The following is a 20,948-nucleotide window of genomic DNA, read 5'->3' as shown; positions in this document are numbered from 1 at the left end:
ATTTTAAACCTTTTAATATACCTCCCAAGTAGTTGCTTGGTTCATAAAAATTCATAAAAGAATTCCCAAGAGAAACCAGAAAAGTTGGAAAATCTTGCCCATCCTTTTTATTTTTTAAAGAATATTGACCCTCTTTCACCAATAGAAATAAAATTCACAATGAGTTTTGATTCTGGAAAAGAAAACTTAAAAGAAAAATCAGATTGTCTCTGCCCTCACCAACTATATGTTGGACAAATGGATTGAGGGTCATGTGACCATTGCTGTAGGTGACTCTCATTATATACAGACTCACAAGCATGGAAGAGCTTATGCCCTGATTAGTCTACTAAATGCTCTCTCTCTCTCTCTCTCTCTCTCACACACACACACACACACACATGCACACACAGGCATACATCACCAGATTCCTCTTCTACACAAGAAACACACACTTCAAGCAACGTAGCCAGGAGATCAGGAGATGCTGGGCACTTACTTTTTTCCCTGATTTGACCAACATCTCGAGGACACAGCGCCCCTTCCGCATCTCACACTATGAATCTATCAGGATCGCTGCTCATGGAGTAGAGGGAAACAAGTGACAATTTATACACACATTTGAATTGTACAAAAGTTGGCCTTCCATCCTCTGATTGCTTTGAATCCCTCAGAACCTCAGTCCCCTATGATGGATAACATGGCTTGAAGGGGAAATGCTAAGTCCTCTAAGAATTTCGGGTTCTTATATTAGTACTTGTAGTGAAATGTGTCATTCATTCACTCGGTCATGCAGTTTCTCCCCTGCCCAAAATGTCACAAGAAGAAAAGTGATTCACAGCAGTTTATCCACGCCAAACACATTTGTCAAAAAAACAACCCAGAGCCAACTGTGACGGAAGTACAGCCTCATAAAGAAACATGGTAGTAAAATGATTTTAATTGAAAGGTTATATACTAGTATCTTTTGTTTGTGCAAGAGACAAACCTGATATACAGGAGAATAATGACAGTAATCATACTCAAGATGTTTTGGAAGTTGGAACTTCTGAAGCAAGCAAAGAATACCACATTTACTCACGTTAAAAACGTTGCATTTGGTTTAGAAAATATTTCCAACGTGGTAATGAATTAGGGAAAATTTCCATCACAGTTCAATGTTGAATTGAGCTGCTGTGTGCTTCAGGAAATACATTTAGACACTCAATAGTTAAACAAAATCCTGAATTATTTGGTAAAATGGACTCCAGTCTTCTTTGCTGCTTAAATTCAATTTATCTTCCCGCTTTATATAACTCCATTTACTTTGGGGGAGATCATTGTCTCCCATGCTTAGCCATGCCATTCTTACAGTATTGACCCTGGCCTCAGTTCGAGGGACTGGTTAAAGCCAATAATCTCCTACCCATCCCTCTGGCAACCATAATTTGACCCATGGTGGGCAGAAAACTAGTGAGGACCAAAGAGATCATTAGAGAGGTTTTCTAGGGATTCTTAGGATAAAAGGGGGAATTCTTTCCTTTTGGGGGCCAAAGTAGGATATCCATTCATTCTGCATACTGTGTGATGTGCAATTATGAAGACTTGAATAGCTTCCTTAGTGCTAAAATAGAGGACCCCAAACTACCAATGGGAATTCATTTGACTCAAAGAAGAGGCTGATGATGTGGAAGGTAGAGAGACAAAAGTGAAGAGGGACTGAGTTGGTCTTTGACAGCTCAAAGTCAAGCTGTACCTGAGCCAGTCCTGCACTTCCCTTTCCAGGATTGCAAGTCTACACATGAATTGCTCTTTATGCTAGTTTAAGTTGAATTTCTGTCATTTTCAATGGAAAGAGTTGTCATTTGTCCCTTGGTTTTGTCAAGTCAATGATGACTTATTAATGCCCTTTCAATGCTAAGAAAATGGAACCATACTTGAGTTTCTGCATCACTATTCTGTTGACTATATTGTTTTCAATCAGAATATATATCTTCTTGTCATTTTATCACTAGTCTTGTTCATCTCTATGGCATTGTTCAAGTAACTGCCTTCCTTCTGAACTCATTACTGCAAAAGAAGTAATGACTGGAGTCTTAGGTCCATTATGACATGTAGTGGATAAGAAAGTGTGTGTTAGATGAGATAAACATGATTTTGAACCCTGGATCTATGACTTAATTGCTATATGTCTTTGGAAAGTTTACCTAAACTCTCTAAGATACTGTTCTCAATCTATAAAAATACTGGGAATAATAGCACCTTATATCAGATAAGTTTTCTCAGAATAAAATGAGATATTGCACACACAGTACTTATCATGGTACCTAACACAGATTAAATGTTCAGTAAGAGTTGATACTGTTGTTCTTCCTGTTATCATACTATCAAAGAACTCCCCATATAGCAAAAGCACAATAAATCTAAGCTGCGTTATTCATTTGGTAACACTTGCTATGCAAATAACTTAAAAATTGATGGGTTGATGACTGAATGAATATGAGTCAATTAAAATATTACTAATAGAAAAAAAAGAATGAATGAATGACTAAAAAGAAGCTGGAAGCTGAGAGGTGAGATGAAAACGTTGAGGGGCAGGTCCAGGGATGAGAAGACAGAGAAAAGGATGGCTGGGCCTCTGTGCTTTATGGAAATGCCCTTCCCATGATCTGTGTCCCCGTCAGGTGGAATGTTCTGCAGTGCTGCTCCCTTCATACTCTCATTACTGTAGGTCATCTGTTGGGAGCTTTTTGATGGGCAGTTTATAGCCAGCCATAAAGTAGAACTTATGGCCAGAGTCATAGCTTGTTGAGCTCTGAGCTTAGGGTGTCCACATCATTTTCTCTCTTTTCTTTGGGTCATAGTCACTCAGTGCACAGATGAAATTTAGCATAGATGACTTAATTCCTGATAATGCCTCCCCATAGCCCCTGAGATAAAATTCAAGAGACCTCAAGTAAGAATAAACAGGATAATGTGAACTTTTGTTAAATATTCACTGTAGTCCTCACCAAAAGACTTGGCCAGGCCAATAGCTTGCCATCTTTTTTTTTGCTGTACCAGGACTTGAACTCAAGGTCTACATCTCGAGTCACTCTACCAGACTTTTTTGTGATGGGCTTTTTCAAGATAGGGTCTCACGGACTATTTGTCTGGACTGGCTTTGAACAGTGATCCTCCTGATCTCTGCTTCCTGAGTAGCTAGGATTACAGGCGTGAGCCACCAGTGCTTGCTTTCCATCTTGAATTAATCATCTCATCTAACTGTCACAACTTAGGCAGCAAGTATATTCACTAGCTCAACATGGCTGATAAGGAAACAGATATGTCAAGGTTATAAAACTTGTTCACTGTTCCAGGGCTAGGGAGAGTGGCACAGGCAGGATTTGAACTCAGGCTCCCATGTCTGGAGCCTCTGTTACAAACATAGTTGTCTCTCTTCCTTTAGAATTCTCAAAATGAAGTCAACAGAAGTGAATTTCCTGACATAAAACTCTAATACACATTAGAGTATTCTGAGATGATATTAAGAACTTATATTTATAGTAGTATTTGAAAGAATTTTAAAATATTTCCTTCTTGTGGTCCATTGATCCTTAGTAGGCAGCAGGCAGGTGTGGACTACAGCATAGGTATAGTACTGGTATACTGCACTCTAGCCAGGTACTTTGAATCCCACATTGGGGACCATATCACTATTGGTGATCGTTGTCTGAACTATCTCCTCCTTACAGCCATGCTTGGGCCAGGCTGGCATTTGCTGACATTCTGTTTTAGATGTCTTTTCATGTCAATTTACCCATGAGCTCTGCAGTCTGTAGCACCCCAGCCTCCAGTTCTCACAGAGCATAGAGGAAGGTTTGGGAGCTGACAGATAATAGCTTATCAACAAGCACATGGGCAACTTCTATAACCCTGGGGGTTACATATTCTCGAGGTGCTGAGAAGGGCAGCAGTCCTCAGGAATGGGTCTTTGGCAGCCATGTTTGTATGATGTCCATTTCCAGCAAGAACACCTGGATCTAGGGACCATGCTGTCTTCCAGGAAGGAGGACTGAGAAGCACTGAGTTGGTTTCTGTCATTGAACCTGAATCGTGTAAATACAGGACAGCCATGTTCCATCAAATAGGCTGAGCCTCCCAGGAAATCTGGAGTTGAAATGAAAGTGTGTGTGTATGTGTACATAACAATGAACTGCTCCCCACTTCTGAATCCAGTCTTTTCCTAAGGGCTGGCTGTATCCCAGTCTTTTGTGCTCTTGGAGATACCTCAACTCTTATAAAAAAAAAAATCAAACATCTTTTCCTCAACTAAATCAGTTGGTTTCTGTTAAACTCCCAAAACACAGGTTAAAACATCAAGTAAGTTTCTTCTCCTTTTCCAAGCAAACTCAGATCTTTTTTCCAGACAGGGAAGCTCATAAATATCTGTAACACACACTTTTATTGGTCAGAAGGATAGTGAATCGACTTCCTTGAAAGAAGGCAAGAAATGAACAGAGCTATTTACTCAATGCTTTTAGCAACAAATGACAATAAAATTCCTATGTTGCCTCTCAGCTTTTCATTTCCACATAAGATTTTATAATTATCTTGTTTAAAATTTTAAGTAATTAAAGCAAAATTTAAAAATTACATAGAATAATTATCTTTTTAAATGGGTCGTTCAGAAGAGAGGTACCATTCTTAACTATCAGAAAAACAACATTAGTATCAATGGAGTCAGAGAAAGAGGAAGAAGGTTTGGGATTGCCAGAAAAACTGGCTGTACTCAAGAAGACAAATAATCATTTTCATGGGGGTAAGTCACACCACTAGGAAATGGCTCATTTTGTATAAATTAAGCATCCCTAATCTGAGGCTCTGAAATGAGACATGCTCTAAAGGAAAAATCAGAAATCTAGAATACTCTGTTCCCAAGCACTTTGCATAAAGGGTACTCAACCTACGTTAGACATAATAAATTCATTTTGAACACAATCTAACCCAATGGCTAACATAAGGAGGAAATAGTGAGGACCGGGAGAAGGGGAGGGGAAACAGCTGAACCTAGTTTCATGAGCAAGTACGAGAGCTTCTTGCTTAGATCTTTTTTGCTTACCCAGCCAGGGCAAGCTCGGGTCGTGGCTACATCCAGGTGCTCAAAAGATGCCTTGTGGGACATGTCTCTTGGTACCCCTGGCTCCAGTTTTTCCTGTATTGGTTTCATTCCCAAACAGACTCACTGCAGGTAGGATTACCAGAAAAATATAGGATGCTCAGATAAATTTGAATTTCAGTGTACCGATGATTTTTTAGTATGAGTATAGCCCATGTAGTGTTTGGGACATATTTATACTTAAAGTCATTCATTGTTCATTTTAAATTAATTTTAATGAGGCATCTCGAATTTTATCTGGCAATCCTATTCCCAGGAGATGACAAAGATGGCTGCCAATACTTCTAGACTTATTCTATTAAAGTGGCTGTCTCAGTGACTGGAGGCTTATTTTCTAAAATTCTGGTTTTTGTAAGAACCTGAACTTGAACCCGTCGCTCCTGATCCCTCACTGTCCAGGGCTCTTTCCATGCATCCATGTGGCCATTGTCATTCTGATATCCAGTGGATAAATCAATTAGCACTTAGGAGGGCCTCCCCTTTCTCTTCTCTGTATACAAAATGGACAGGTAGAAGGAAATGCTTGTCAAAATAAATCTCTATTTGGTTTCCTCCATCCATGGGACAATTTCTGTAACATGTCAATCATTAAGTTGCAGAATAGCCCCTCCAACACACAATCCACATTTTCAGATGACACCCGTCTGTCAGTCATTCACTAAATCAAAGCCAAATTTCATGCCAAGCAAAGACCAGTTTGTCAATCACTTTGCCTGCCACACATTTACCAGAATCACCTGACAGCTATACCTTTCTGCTCTCAAATAGAGTGGATCTAGTGGGGCTTGTTTTCTCCCCTAATTGAGTTCCTTTTAGGACTGGTAGCTTAGCAACTAATAAGTTATTTTCTGTGACAACTGGCCTAAATTTCATAGCTTTCTTGACCATTGCCACTTGTTAGAAAATTGCTTCCCCTCAAGTGGCAATAGCAGATGCAAGACTTATTTAATCCTGATTGTTCTATTGTTTCTATTTATAAGAACTCTTCCACTGTTTAAAAGTAAACACAGAATATGTTGTCAAATAGAAATAATTTTAAATAATTATAGAATGTCTTGGAATTTTGTTCCCAAGTTTCAAATTCTTCATTATTGGTAGCATGAAATGCTGGGAAAGAACCCAATTTAATAAATACCCAACATTTATTAGGTTATAGATTATTTTACAAGTACTTACCGTGAGTTGGTGTAAGGTTATATAGAGAATACAACACCTGAAAGAAATTGGGGAGGGAGCTAGAAATAAACTCTAAATCCATTTAGAGAATAGATAGTACAAGTCTGAGCCAAAAATAAAGGCAATAATGATAAAAATCTTAAAGAGGTATCATAGTATAGCCATGGCTGGTACTGGGGACTGTGGTGGCCAATTTTACGTGTTCACTGACTGGCTAAAGGATCCTAAGAGAGCTGGTGAAAAGATACCTCTGGGTGAGGCTTGGAGGTATGGCTCAAGTGGTAGAGCACCTGCCTGGTAAGAAAAAGGCCCTAAATTCAAATCTCAGTACTGACAAAAAAAAAAAAAAAAAGAAAAGAAAAGTATTTTTGGGTTTATCTGTGAGTGTCTCTCTGCAAGAGATCAGCGTTCAAATCTGTAGACTGAGTAAAGAAGATACAGATGGCGTCATTCAAGCTGTTGAGAGCCTGAAGAGAATAAAAATGTAGAGGAAGGGTGAATTTCCCCTCTCTGCTTGACCTGGAACATCTATCTCCTCCTGCCCTCTGACCTTGCCATTCCTGGTTTTCAGGCCTTTGGAATACTCCTTACACAATTGGCTCTTCTGCTTGTTAGGCCTTGGACTTAAGCTGGAACTAACTCATGGAGTTTTGGGGGCCTCCAGCTTTCATACAGCTGATCACGGAATTTTTCAACCTCCGTAAGCACATGTGCCAATCCCTTGTATTAAGTCCATATCTATCTATCTATCTATTTATCCATCTGTATATCTATCTATTTATCTATCATCTATCTGTTTATTTATCTATCATCTATCATCTATTTATCCACCTGTACATCTATCTTTTTATCATCTATCTTTCTATCTGTTCATTTATCTATCACCTATCTTCTATCTATCATCTTTCTATTATCTATGCATCTGTTTATTTATCTATCATCTATCTTTCTATAATCTATCATCTATCAATCTTTCTATCGTCTATTTTTCTAGCATCTATCTTTCAATTATCTATCTTTCTATCATCTGTCTATTTATCTATCATCTACCTATCTTTCTATCATCTATCTTTCTTTTTTTTTTATTATTCATATGTGCATACAATGCTTGGGTCATTTCTCCCCCCTCCCCCATCCCTTCTCTTACCACCCACCCTACCCCCTCCTTCTTCCCCACACCCCCTCGATACCAGGCAGAAATTATTTTGCCCTTATCTCTAATTTTGTTGAAGAGAGAGTATAAGCAATAATAGGAAGGACCAAGGGTTTTTGCTGGTTGAGATAAGGATAGCTATACAGGGAGTTGACTCACATTGATTTCCTGTGCATGTGTGTTACCTTCTAGGTTAATTCTTTTTGATCTAAACTTTTCTCTAGTTCCTAGTCCCCTTCTCCTATTGATCTCAGTTGCTTTTAAGGTATCTGCTTTAGTTTCTCTGCGTTAAGGGCAACAAATGCTAGCTAATTTTTTAGGTGTCTTACCTATCCTCACCCCTCCCTTGTGTGCTCTCGCTTTTATCATGTGCTCAAAGTCCAATCCCCTTGTTGTGTTTGCCCTTGATCTAATGTCCACATATGAGGGAGAACATACGATTTTTGGTCTTTTGGGCCAGGCTAACCTCACTCAGAATGATGTCCTCCAATTCCATCCATTTACCAGCGAATATCAGCTATCTTTCTAGAATCTATCATCTAACATCTATCTTTCTATTATCTATCTAGCATCTATTTGTCTATCATCTATCTTTCTTTCTATTATCTGTCTATCTATCTATTATCTATCTATCTATCTATCTATCTATCTATCTATCTATCTAATCTATCTTATTCTATTGGCTCTATTTCTCTGGAGAATCATGACCAATACAGGGCTCTTGTTGCTTCTTCATTTATTGGTAACCTCATTTCCCATATCTCTTCCTCATTTTAGAAAAACCCTCCATTGCATATAGACTAATTAAGAGATGTAAACTCATCATCCTTACAGAACTCAAGGACTAAATCCTGACTCCACCAGCCTTGGCAGTTCTGAGATCAAGGTTTGGCCACTTGTACTTCCAAATCTCTGGTTGGGATGGTGTTTGCCTTTACTCACAGTAGGTGATCTGGTGACCAGTGGCACAGGCACAGGCAGCATATAGCATGTGTGGTGTTGTTCGGAGTGTTGTTGTTGTTAAAAGAAGAATGTTGAGATTCTTGCCTCCTGGCTACTCTTGAGTTGCTGTGATTCTAACTTGGTTCTCCAACTACTCATTAATTTTGGAATTCTCTGATATACTTTGCATATATATTCAATATTAAATTTCAGACATTTGGAATTGGTTCCTGTTGTGAGCAACACATACCCCTGAAGTTTTTAATGCATTTAAAGGAGTTTAGGACTGATATAAGAGGGGTTCTCTCCTCTCTGGGCTTCTCTAAGTTGGAAGGCTCCATGGATGCTAAGGAGTTTAAGTTCCCTTTACACAAGCAGACAGCAAGGGAGAAGCTTTGCAGACTGAACCGCTAACATAGAAAAGCAGAAAAATATCTGGGACTTTGAAAGCAAATTGTAAGTTTGATAAATAAAAGAACTTGCTTAGCTTCCTCATCATTTTATCTGCAAAAAGCAGCATAGTGACTGGCAAACAGTAGACATTAATTAAAAATATGTGGGTAAGTGAATGAATAAATGAATGACAACACAAGGAAAGAATAGCCAGATGAATTTGGCTAAACTGAAGACTCCTAGTGGGGAGGGAAGGAAGGACGTTATGCCATTAGTTTGGGGGATGATCATAAACAACCTACAAATTCACCACAACCTTTTATAATTTTCATCATGTTATATTGCAGAGTCCACACTGTGGTGCATAAGACGTTAAATGATAACACTCCAGAGGTCTGCAGAAACAGGCAATGCTCTGGGAACCTCAATGGATGAGTGATCGTGCTTGTGGTCTTCCCAAAGTGAAACAGTCTCAGTCTGAAAGTGTCTTGATAGTGCAAGAAGCTGGCTCCAAAGCCCCCTGTGACTACTTTACAAGAGGCAAAGAGGAAGAAACTGTTTCTGTGTGGTAAGGAATTAAAGGTAGATACTTTGCAGAGCATGTGTGCATGGGTGCCTCCTTCTTCAGCTACCCTGCTGGACTTTAAGGTGTGTCTTTTGACCAATAGAATTTTCTGATATCAGGCATTGGTCTCCTGATATTTCAGAGGAGAACGTGGTGGCTCAGAAGCAGGCTGACTAGATAATAGAGACTGAATCCAGAGAGTAGAGATGAATTCCATTAAGTATGGTTGTTTGTTTGCCCTGTTTCTTAGTGAGTAGGGATTGGAAGTGGGTATCAGAACTCCTGCTATGTTGTTTGTAGCATAGTCAACTTTTATTGCAGCAGTTAAAATGCATTAGGATTTGTGCTAAGAACTTTTAATGTATCATTTCACTAATTCCTTGCAACAACTTGCAAAGGTAGGTGTTGAATGGAAAGTGTTGATCAGAGAAGGAAATCTGTTGTTTTGTAGGAGGGGCAGGTTTGGATCTTATTAGGAAAAGTGGAATGTGTGAAGTCACTTAAGACTTATGGAGAGAAAGACAAAACGAGGGGGAGAAATGCTGCAATATTTACATTCCAGTGATGGCAAAATAGGATAAGCCAAAGAAAAGTTGTGGTAGAATGGAGCATGTGGCTCAGAGAAACTGTGTGCTTGCTCTGTTTCCAGTGCCACTGCCACAGGGTTCCTTCCTGTGTTTGTGATATTGCACTCAGAATACACACATGAAGATGATGTAAACACAATGAACTAGTTGTTTCCTCATTGGACAAAGGTCCACAGGTGTTTGGCAAAGTTTTGTGCAAGAGAAAATACGATGACCTCATAAAGAAAATAATTTTACTTGCAGAAATTTGGAGCCTTGTGTGTTCCAGAAAGTGTTCTCACTGACTGTGATTCAAGTCAGTGACAACAAAAGTATGTTGCATGACCCATTCTCCCTGATCTTCACTGATGAGAACCCAGAAGTGGGCAGCATTGAATGCTCTCTCTCTTGGTGCTGTGGAATAATCTGGCCCAGACTGGGGACGATGTATGGAGCTGTCCTTTCGATTTGTTTCCCTCATGAAGAGGACTGAATGGAGACAGAGTTTATAAAATTGAGAGTCCAGAGTGCTTACAATTGCTTTCCTTACTTTGCCAGAGGAGGACAAGCAGTCCAACAAGGTAAAATAATTCCCAATAACCTCAGCTAATAAGTAATAGAGCCAGGATTTGAAACTGGACCAGTCCACTCCACAGGCCAAAGTCTTCTCCATCATGGCATGCTCAAAAGACTGCTCGTTGCTTCCAGGCACCTGTTCTTGCTGCCTCCTCCTTCCCTTTGGTTATAACAATACACTGCTCACATTTTACTGGAACAGATGGCTGCCCAGTTTGAGACTACATTTCCCAACTTCCCTAGTAGCTGAGCTGTGTCCATGAGAGTAAATTACTATTAATGCAATAGAAATCCAAGTGATATGTGGTACTTTCAGTTTATGTGTCCCAGAAGTATTGGTGTGATTTTCCTTGCCTTTTTTCTCTTTCCTAATGACTGCAGATAGTGATAATTGATACCTCTATCTTGGACAATCCAGAGACGGATGTTGTGTGTTGAGTGCTGGGAGAAACAGAAATGCCCTAGCCAGGTGTGGTGGTGTATGCCTATAATCCCAGAATTTAGGAGGCTGAGGCAGGAGGATTGTTAAATTTGAAGTCAGCCTGGGTTACATAATGAGATCCAAGCCTGCCTGGGCTATAGGGTTAGACTCTGTCTCAAACAAAAACACTCCCCTAAAAGTAATAACTGCACTTGCATCTTATAAATCAGTGATTTTTGGGCCTCTTTGTTACAGCAGCTTAAGCAATATCCTAACTTATAAATGATATAAGTCTACCCAAGGATCTTGCCATTTTCTTATGAGAAATCACAGTTTTCCTAACTTAAAACTTTTCATAGTTTGATGTAAATATATATCCATAAATTAAACTTTGTGACATTTAAATGACAAATGTAGGCATTTCTGCATATTTCATTCTCAATCATTTCTTTATGCCATTTTTATGAAGACTCAAAGAATCATTCAAAAATATAATTTATTCATTTGTATCCTGGGTAGGCCTAATAAAACAGAGATTAGTGAACTGAACCTGCAAAGAGGAGCCTAAAAGACCCCTGTTTCGTTTGTCTACAAACAAATCTGGCCATGACCTCTTTTTATGGAAACACAGCCACACCCATTTATTTACATATCGTCCATGACCACTTTGATGCTACAAGGGCAGAACTGAGTAGTTGAGACAGAGAGATAAAGGAAACCATGACCATCGTGAATCTGATGCCTGCAGAAGGAAGACCAGGGATGCTGCTTCTTACAGAAACGACAACCTGGGGTCTGCGTTCCAGCACTTATTCTATGAGTTGTTAAGTGCCAATGTCTACCAGGGTTTTTATAAGTGGGTTGTCGCTCTTGACCGTTTTCCCCTGATACAGTGTTTTTGGGAGGAATCTGTCGTTTCTGACCTTGTGTAAATGAAGAAAGAGCAGATGGAGGCAAGCACCATGACCAGGCCGGTCCTCTCCCTGGGGGAGTGAGGGGGTAGTGACTTGGCATTGGATTTCAGATGGAAAAGCCCAGGTGGGTTGTGAAACTGCCCTGGTCTTTGCTTCTTGCATGTGTGATGTGAAGGACTTCTTGTTGCTGTTTGGAAGAAAACCAGATTCTGCAGACACTTGCAAGTGCTGAGGGGTTCATGACTCCAGACTGCTTTCCTAGATGTGGAATGGATGTGCCTTGCACCCTGGGGAGGCAGAGCTCAGCACTTCCAGGCAGGAAGATGGGGTGTGGGGGTGAACACAGTCCCCATTGCCTCAGCACCTGGACTGTGAATCCCAGAGGACCTCAGGGCAAAGGAAGTGAAAGTCAAAAGACTGTAAATATTATTCAAAGAAAGAATGCATGTGGGCAGAAAGCAGCAGAACTCTGGAAATGGTTTTCCTTTCAGCTCTGTGAGGCAGGAGGGAGATGGGAATCGCCATTTTACAGCAGGCCTCTGTGCCCAGGGTGTCACCTCCGGTGGGAAAGGCCAGCTGATGAGGCAGTGACAAATGACACTGTGATGGCAGTGGCTGCCACAAAGGTCAGGTCCTCACTCATGCCTTCCATCCGTCACAGAGCAGCTGCAGCTCTGGTCCAGTTCCCTTCACTCTGGGATCCAGGCTGATGGAGAGGCAGGGAGAGAAACAGAAAGACCAGGTCCCAAAAGATACTGCCCAAGGAATAGGTGTCATTCTTGCTCACACTTTGATTGGCCAAAGCAAATCACATGATCAAGCCCATCCTCTTCTCCCAGGGGAGGGCCACATGTACTGTGTTCTCTCCACAAACATCAGGGTTAATAATCATAAAAATCACTGAAGGAAACTTTTGACCCTAATACCAAATTGGTAGCCCAAGATTTAAAACCACATTTCACTCCAATTCCCTATTTATTTATTTTGGCAGTACTGGGGTTTGAACTCAGGGCTTCACACTTGCCAGGCAGGCGATCTACCACTTGAGCCCCGCCTCTGTCTTTTTGCTTTAGTTGTTTTTCAGGTAATGGCTTCTGCTGTTTGCCTGGGGCAGGTCTCCCCACTTTAATCCTTCTACCTATGCATCCTGTGTAGCTGGGATTATAGGTGTGTGCCACACTCCTGGCTTCCCACTATTTTTTTTTTCACTGAAGCACCCTATTTTCCCTGGTTATAATGACAAATGAAATTAAAATGTTTCCATAAATTATTATAAGAATAAAGATCTCCCACTTTAAGCAGATTAAACTAGGCTGGTGTTAACTCCCTGTGTGCCAGCCCCTAAATTATTTTCTTTGGGTCAGCTACTTTATGAACACAGTCAATATTTTTGAACCGTTACTGTACATGTGCCAGGCACTGGGCTTAAGGATTTATATGCTCAATCACTTCAACTTCACACAAACAAAACAAACCCATGAGGAATGTGTTGCCATCCCAACTTTACAGATGCTGATGCTGCATTTCAGAGAGGTTAAGAAACAGCCACAAGGCAAGCCTGTCTACTTCCCCTAAAGTTATGCCCTTCTTGCTATATTTTCTGGAGGAAATGCCTGTTGGCTCTCAGTGTAGGGGGAGAGATAGAAAAACACAGAAGAGATTATGAAGTGTTATTCTTTATTCTTTGGATTGCTTCTGTCATAATTATAAGCACTGATGGGTCCCCTTGTAAAACCATGTGCTGTAGCATTTAAAAAATGCTGGATAATCCAAACATAATTAGAAAGGGACATTTCTTGGGAGAAGTAGGTGGCAAAACCATAGAAAGCACTCCCAAGCCTAAGATAAACAAGTTTTGGCTTAAAAATAACTTTAGATGCTCTGTGCCAAGGCTCACTTCAATGAGCAAACAATAAAACAGAACTGCACACTCAACTCTATGTAAAGAGTGTGATTCTATCTAAATAGACAACCTATATAAACCTACTTGAACTCATAAGGAAATGGGGAGTGAGATTTTGTGCCAGGAATCTGGGTGCATGATTGGCCCATCGTTCTCATCCCTGGCTTTTACTCTGGTGGCTCGGCATTTTGGAGCTAAGATTGTACCCTTTGCTATCTCCTAAATGGAAAACGGGAGGAATTGAATGCACAGCACAGATTGTTGGGAAATGCTGAGGCCAGTAAAAGGCAAGTGCTGGCCACATCTTTCAATTGAGGTATGGTTTTGTTACATTCCTCTAGGTGTTTCTCCTCCAATCATTCTGCCCCCCAAACCAGAAATCTAATGGGTAGTGTGGGAATTCCTGAGTTCCTTGATTGTACCAGACTCTCAGACTGACCTTCATATCTGCTGGCCTCTACGTCTCCCTGACCTCTTTCTCCCCTCTCACCTGGCTCACACCTGTCCTTCTTCAGGGATTATCATTGTGGATTATCATTGTACTGGGCTTCTTGGCCATAGCACTATTGACTTGTTGAGCCAGATACATCCTGTTGATGGGGACTGTCCCCTCTTCTCCACAGGTTCAGCTACCTGTGTGCAAAATTCCAGAAACAAACAACACATGCATATCATGTGTATTGTCACATATTGCTATGATTGCTCTATTTTATTACTAGTTGTTCTTATCAATCTCTTGCTATGCCTAATTTATAAATTAAACTTTATCATAGTTGCATGTGTAGGAAAACAAAGGATACAGAGAGTTCATTACTAACCCCAGGCACAGGCATCCACTGGGGGCCTTGCATGTACCCCCCAGATAAGGGGAGACTGCTCTACTGGAGGATGTTTAGCAGCACCCCAGCCTCTACAGCTGGATGCTTGTAGCATTTGCCCTCCCGCTTGTGAGAGCGGACAGTGCCTCCGGACGTTGCAAATGTCCTGGACCAGATAAAAACAGGTATTGCTTGAAATCCATGGGCTGAGTATCTTTACCCTTTATTCTAAGTTTTGTCGAATTGGCTCTGTCATTACTCTGTGACTCCACATGGGTAGGAAGCCCACAGCCTTGCCCACAGAGCCATCTTGGAAATGGATTCAAGGCCTAGAGTCCGTCAGGTTCTCAATAAGTAGCTGAGTGAAGAAGGGAAATGAAGACAACTTCGCTCACTGAGTGACCTAGAAAATGCCTTCATGTCCTTCCTTTGTGTGCAAAGGGATCTCGCCACACACATCCTGGAGTCACCAGTTAGAGAGTGCCATCAGTGCTGTCTGGGACTCTTGGGTTTGGGGAAGAAAGCCATGAGTCTGGGTGTTTTCTTCCTAAGGTTTACTTGAACCCCAAGGCACGAGAGCCAGAGCAGCCGTAGCCCAGATTCATTTCCCTCTCATTTCATTGCAGGAGGCTTTTGAAAAACATTTTTTGAGAAATGACCTAACGCTTTCTAAAGTTCTAGAAATGACCCCTGAGGGGGAGAATCTGAGAGACTTCACATTCATTAACTAAACCTCTTGTTAGGTTATGTTCCCTGAAATGCATTTGGCGGGAAATGAAGTAGAAAAGATGGCAGTTGGAGAAAAAATCAAATCCTGTCAGATTCTGGTGGTAGAACAGGGAGGTAAAAAAAAGCAGAAACCTGGGGCAGTGACTACAGATCAGCACCTCACACTGTGAGAATTTTGTGGCCAGGCACTTTGTCTGGATCAGAGCCCACTGCAAAGCTATATTCATGCATGGCGCTGTTTAGATCCTAAGACCATGTATAACTCAGCCACTAGATAAGGTGCTTGTCAGGGCGAAAGCAGCAGGGATACAGGGCTGACTGGCAGTTATGTGAAACAGTGATCAGAGAAGAGAAAGAAAAAGGAAGGACATGTTCAAAAATATTTGGACTGCTTTAGACGCCTTCCCTACTTCAGTCGGATCGCAATTTTGCCGGAAAACTCAGAAGGTGAAACCAGCTTGCAGGCAGGCAGCCGGGTGAGCAGGCGCAGGCTTTCTCTGGAAACATTCTGTTTTAAAATGACCTCATGGGATGTTATGCATTTCCCGTTACTTAACATCTGCCTGTGCCCTCTATTGGGGCTCACAAAAGGGGGAGATGCAGGAAGACAGGTGGCAAACTGGTGAGCACCTCTGCAGGTGCCAAGAGTCTTATTTGGTTAATTTGGCCCAGTCCAGCCTTCCTGAAGTTAGGCAAACCTGTTTTCTTCCCTATGATGCATCTCTTAGAAACACCAACTGCAAGGATTTCTTATGTTCTCACAAAAAAGGGAAGGAAACAGCTGGTAAATGTTTCACAGATGGTAAAACTCTTGGCATCTCTCTCAAGAGAGGGCCACCCATGCAGATGGCTCATTATTTTAACATTTGGATTTTCATCTTATTAAAACATCTTTTTTTTCCCCCTGGTTTTATTTAGCATCATAAATTCTCTTACACTTTAGCAGGCGGCTAAGCGATTCGAGGATGTGTGCTTGAAGGAACATCCTTTGGCTAAAACATAGATTGGTGACATCATTATTGCCAGCTTTGATCTCAATGTGATGGGTTTCAATCTGATTAAAAATTCCAATGGAAGAGAAAGCTCAGAGTAGTGAATTTATCAAGCAAAAAAAAGTCCATGAAGTCCATATAGTAGCTGAATTATTCAGCAGAACGATAAACCGAGTGAAATTGGGGGAAATGGTTTTATTCGATGCATAAAATTCCTATCACTATGCAATATGCATATATAAAAATAGAGAACTGCACAGAGGGTGTAGATCCATAAACACACCCTTTCCACATATGTACAGAGACTTCTGTAACATGAGGCACAAGAGCCAAAATTTATACCAAGCAATGCCAACTCTTGGCAGAGCAGATAGGAAAGGGCCAAGATTTCAAAGGCTACTTCTCCACCCGCTGGGACTTTGACAGGACTCAACTTGCATCTTCTGCAGGAATAGCAGCTTCTAGGTGCAGAAATGAGAAGACTGTTGTGTGGTCAGATGGGAAGGGCAAGGGGATCTTGCTGCTCCTTGTTGGAAGAGCTGGCCTTGCTTGTGTTCTCCTTTTCAGATATTGCTCCTGAGGTTTGCAGAACACTGTAGTCACCTCAGCATTCGTAACTATTGTGCTGGGGTGTGGGAACTATTGGAAATGAAAATGCAAGTGACAAAGCAATGTAATAAGAACAAACCAATCTATTTAATGTGGTGTGAGATGCTGGCCTAAATACAGGCTCGGTGGCTCTACTCTCCCAGATGGGTCTTCTGGAGCATGGCCTGGGCAGACCACGTTGTAAATGTTTATTAGTGATGGTACACAGTGTGCATTATGGATCCGTGGAGCTCAGAGCTGGCTCACTTTGGGGGTCAAATGTAAATCCCTGAAATGCTGAGAAAATGTTAGTAGTTGCTAGCACCAAGAATGTATCGGATGAAAATGTACGTAGGTATCATAAACAGGGGCCCTGTTCATCCACTTGAATCACCTCTGCTACGCCTCGCCCAAAGCATTAAGTTGTGCGATGTGTTCTGTGAGCTGTTGGCTTTCCCATCAGCTAGAAAGCAAGATGGGAGGTGTTGAAAGTAGTTTCTCACAAAAAGTGATTAGGCGTGTCCAGAAAGCTTGCTAGGAGTTGTGGAGAAATGAGAGAAAAGAATTTTTTTAAACCTAATTTCTCACTAAGCAAATTGCTTCCCCAGGTCCCCTAGGTGCAGCACTGGTAGCAAAATTGTAAGCATGAAAGCACAGGGTCTGAGAGTCCTTGGATGGAGCCCTCACTTGGTAACCCTTTAAGTTCAAGTTCACTGCTTTGATCACCCTAAGTTAGTGGTTCTTTAAGAATGGTCCCTGGCCCAGCAGCCCCAGCATCACCTAGGCCCCAGCAGGAGGGGCCCAGCCTTCTGTATCTTCACAAGCCCTCCAGGTGATTCTGACAGAAGCTCCAGTTTGAGAGCCACTGCTCTAAGGCATAATAGTTTGTCACTCCACCAGTGCCCAGGAATCTTTTTGGTGACAGACATCAAGTGTGATTCCTACAAAATCCTGGCAGCAGAATACATTTGTCTATTAACTGCATGCAAAACGCTTGTCAAGACAGATTCTGGGGGCTCTTTCTGCAAAGTCTCCCTCCCTCCTGCATTCCCTTGACCCCTCTTTGAGATGGCATGTCTGCCATCCAAGCTCCACGGTTACAAGGCATGTTAGAAGCACCCCCATCCCCCACCCCCATCCCTTTTCATCTGATATTGGCAAATAAGACAGAGGTACAGGGCACCTCGTTTTCTGCTTCAAGCAGGAAAGACTGACAGATTTTATTACATTTGTCACAGGGTCTAAGACTCCACATGGAAGAAAATAATCCCACTTAGTAAAAACATCTCACTGAACCTTTGAGTCAGAACGGAGCAGTATAAAAGTATTGTTCCTAAGAAAATTGCAAGGCATTTGGTTGTGTTTCCAAAAGCAATGTGACTATTCACCAGACTCTGGTTTAGGTGGCTGAAAACTCCCCCCCAACCATATAGGTACTAGAAATACATATGCCCCCCACAAAATGGCATAAGAATCAAAGGAGAAATGAATTTCCCGTGGTGCAGATGAGCTACTTAAAATCACTCCCATCGGAACGCACCTCCTTTTCCTCTGCACACTGAAACCCATTTGAATAATGTACGTTATTCAGTTGCATTGTGTGCTCTGAAAGCCATTTAATGAAGGTAGACAGGCTTCCAAGAAGGTGCATTTTTTGACTAATGTAGATACTCCTGGAAAAATCTTTCCTCAACATGGAGGGCAAGATTTACTGAGTGAGTGGAAGAAGGAATGCTGCTCCAATGTCTTGTTTCACTCAATCAAATTGAATCCAAGCAACGTTGGGTTAAAATGTTCTATTTTAGGTGAACCTTGCCCTCTGCAGAGCATATACTGAAGAGCTGCAAGATGGTCGGTTTTAGCAAATCAGACCATCCTGCAATTGACTTCCACTGTATTACAGAATCTGCTTTGTCTCTTTCTGATTGATTCTCAATTAGCACTGCCTTCCATCTCCAACCTTCCAACCTTTCTGTTAAGTAGTTAACAATCTATAAACTGATGCTTAAGCAAATGAAGGAAACTCCTATTTAAATAACATTTTCATGAATATTTAGGAAAGCCAGAGACACTTGTTTGTACATGAATACACAGAGTTTTAATAAAGTGGGGTAAATGTATTGAGTAAGATTGGCTCAGATGCAACTTACTTGGTTGTTGAGCCAAAATTATAGCAAAGAGCATTTGGGCAAGGAATATTAATGAGTGGATTGAAATGTCAGCCCTCTTGGTTGTTTGGATGGAGAGGGGGTTTAGGTCCTGGGGAGTAGTATGAGCATTGGAGTCTCTGCCACTTCTCTGGACAGGTCCTGCCTGACCCTCGATTTCCTTCTCAGTAAAGTGAGCCAAGAAACTTGTTCTGCCCCAGGGTTGCAGTGAAGAGCAACCATGCAGTGCGTATTGTTAGCACAATGCCAGCTATGTGGCACACACCCAAATAAATGTCAGCTAGTCCTGTTACTATTATGAACAATCATAGGTATCATGTCCAGGACAAGCAGGCAACACATATAAATGCCCATTCGGAAGACCATCCGACCATTTTGACACCATGGCAGCAGTTTTCAAAATTGGTCTTGGCTATATCTCCCAGAGAGCGGTTCAGCAGAGTAAGAACAACTCTAACCCAAGTAAAGATACATGTGGTTATTGTAATAGACACCGTAGGTCTTGTTTTCAAGCCCTACTCTGCAGTTTCTGAACTTATTATTACATGACAATGGCGATTATCATAATGATAGTTACTGATGCTGATAGAGCACTTATTACACACTGGGCACCGTGGTAAATATTTTACACTCATTAATTCATTTAAACATCACACAACCCAAAGAAGGAGACGCTATCATTATTCCCACTTTACAGAAATGGAAATCAAGGTTCAGAGTGATGAAACGATTTTCCCAAGATCACACAGCTAATAAATACTAAAGTCAGAATTTGAGCCTCAGAGTAAGATGGAGGATAAATTCTCAAAAAGGAAAGAAAGGGAAGGCTGCAGGAACCACACATGCAGGTGGAGAAACTGGGGCTAGTGTTCAGAACAGTGCTTACATTTGTAGTGATGCTTCATGAGTAGTTATTGAGTGGTGAGTATTGTTCACAAAGAAATGGACTTCCAAGATGGGTGACCAGCATAGCCAGGAAGAGACCCTGCAAGTTTATTTTTCATTCTGGCATTTGTTCTCTGGCAACTAGCAAGCAGAGAAGCAGTCAGCCAGCAGAGACTGATGCCCCAAGAAAATCTGGTTCCAGTAACCAATCAGCTTTGGAGTTCCAATTTTTGTGTATTTATCATTTCGTAGCTGACTATCTCTGTTGATATCTCTGTGTTCCAGTGCTCCTCTCTAAAGGGAAAGTGTCTCAAAATGTCCCCTGGGTGACTAATCTCAGTTCTGTTCTCCCTTAGTCCTTTTAGGTTGTTGTTCTGTTTTGCTGGGTGTTCAGCCTTCTGCACGGGTTCTCCTCCATGTGGTTGTGAGCAGGTTTCAGAGCTCACGAATCCTTCTCAATCAATGGAGCTTTATGGAAGGCACTGGGATCAAATGAGTAAGGACGCTCATGGGAAACTTCAGGCATTACTAGGAGCCCCATAGTAATAGAGGAGAGCACCACCAACAAAAGGAATTTTCAGTCCTAGAGGAAATAACATTCTGGAGGCATCAAGACTGGCGGCTTGCTCGGGGGTCTAGTCTCTTTCTCTGCATTTCTTGGCTGCGTCTCCTCTACTTCCCCTCCTTTCTCAGGTAAGTCCTCCCTCATGAAGATGTAAGGTGTGTGGGTGGGGTCCAGAGCTCCATGCTTGCTTATTCCTATGAAGCAGAGGTGAAAGTCTACTTCAAATTAAATGATCAAGATAAACTAAAATTCCAGGTTTGGATTTCAGTTGGTTTTAGTGAGCCTGACTTGAGTCATGGTGCTCTTGAGTCAGTCCTTAGAGAGAGGAAGATGGATTTCACTGCTGGCTCAAAATTCAAGTGAAGGGTCAACAAGTTTACTCCGTAAAAGGCCAGATTTTAGCCTTTGTGAGCCCTAAGGTGTCTGTCACAACTACTCAAGGAGGCCACTTGAGCCTGAAAACAGTCAAAGGCAAGCC

The sequence above is a fragment of the Castor canadensis genome, chromosome 5 (assembly GCF_047511655.1).
Source record: "Castor canadensis chromosome 5, mCasCan1.hap1v2, whole genome shotgun sequence".
Classification (NCBI taxonomy): domain Eukaryota; kingdom Metazoa; phylum Chordata; class Mammalia; order Rodentia; family Castoridae; genus Castor; species Castor canadensis.
This window is presented reverse-complemented; position numbering follows the sequence as displayed.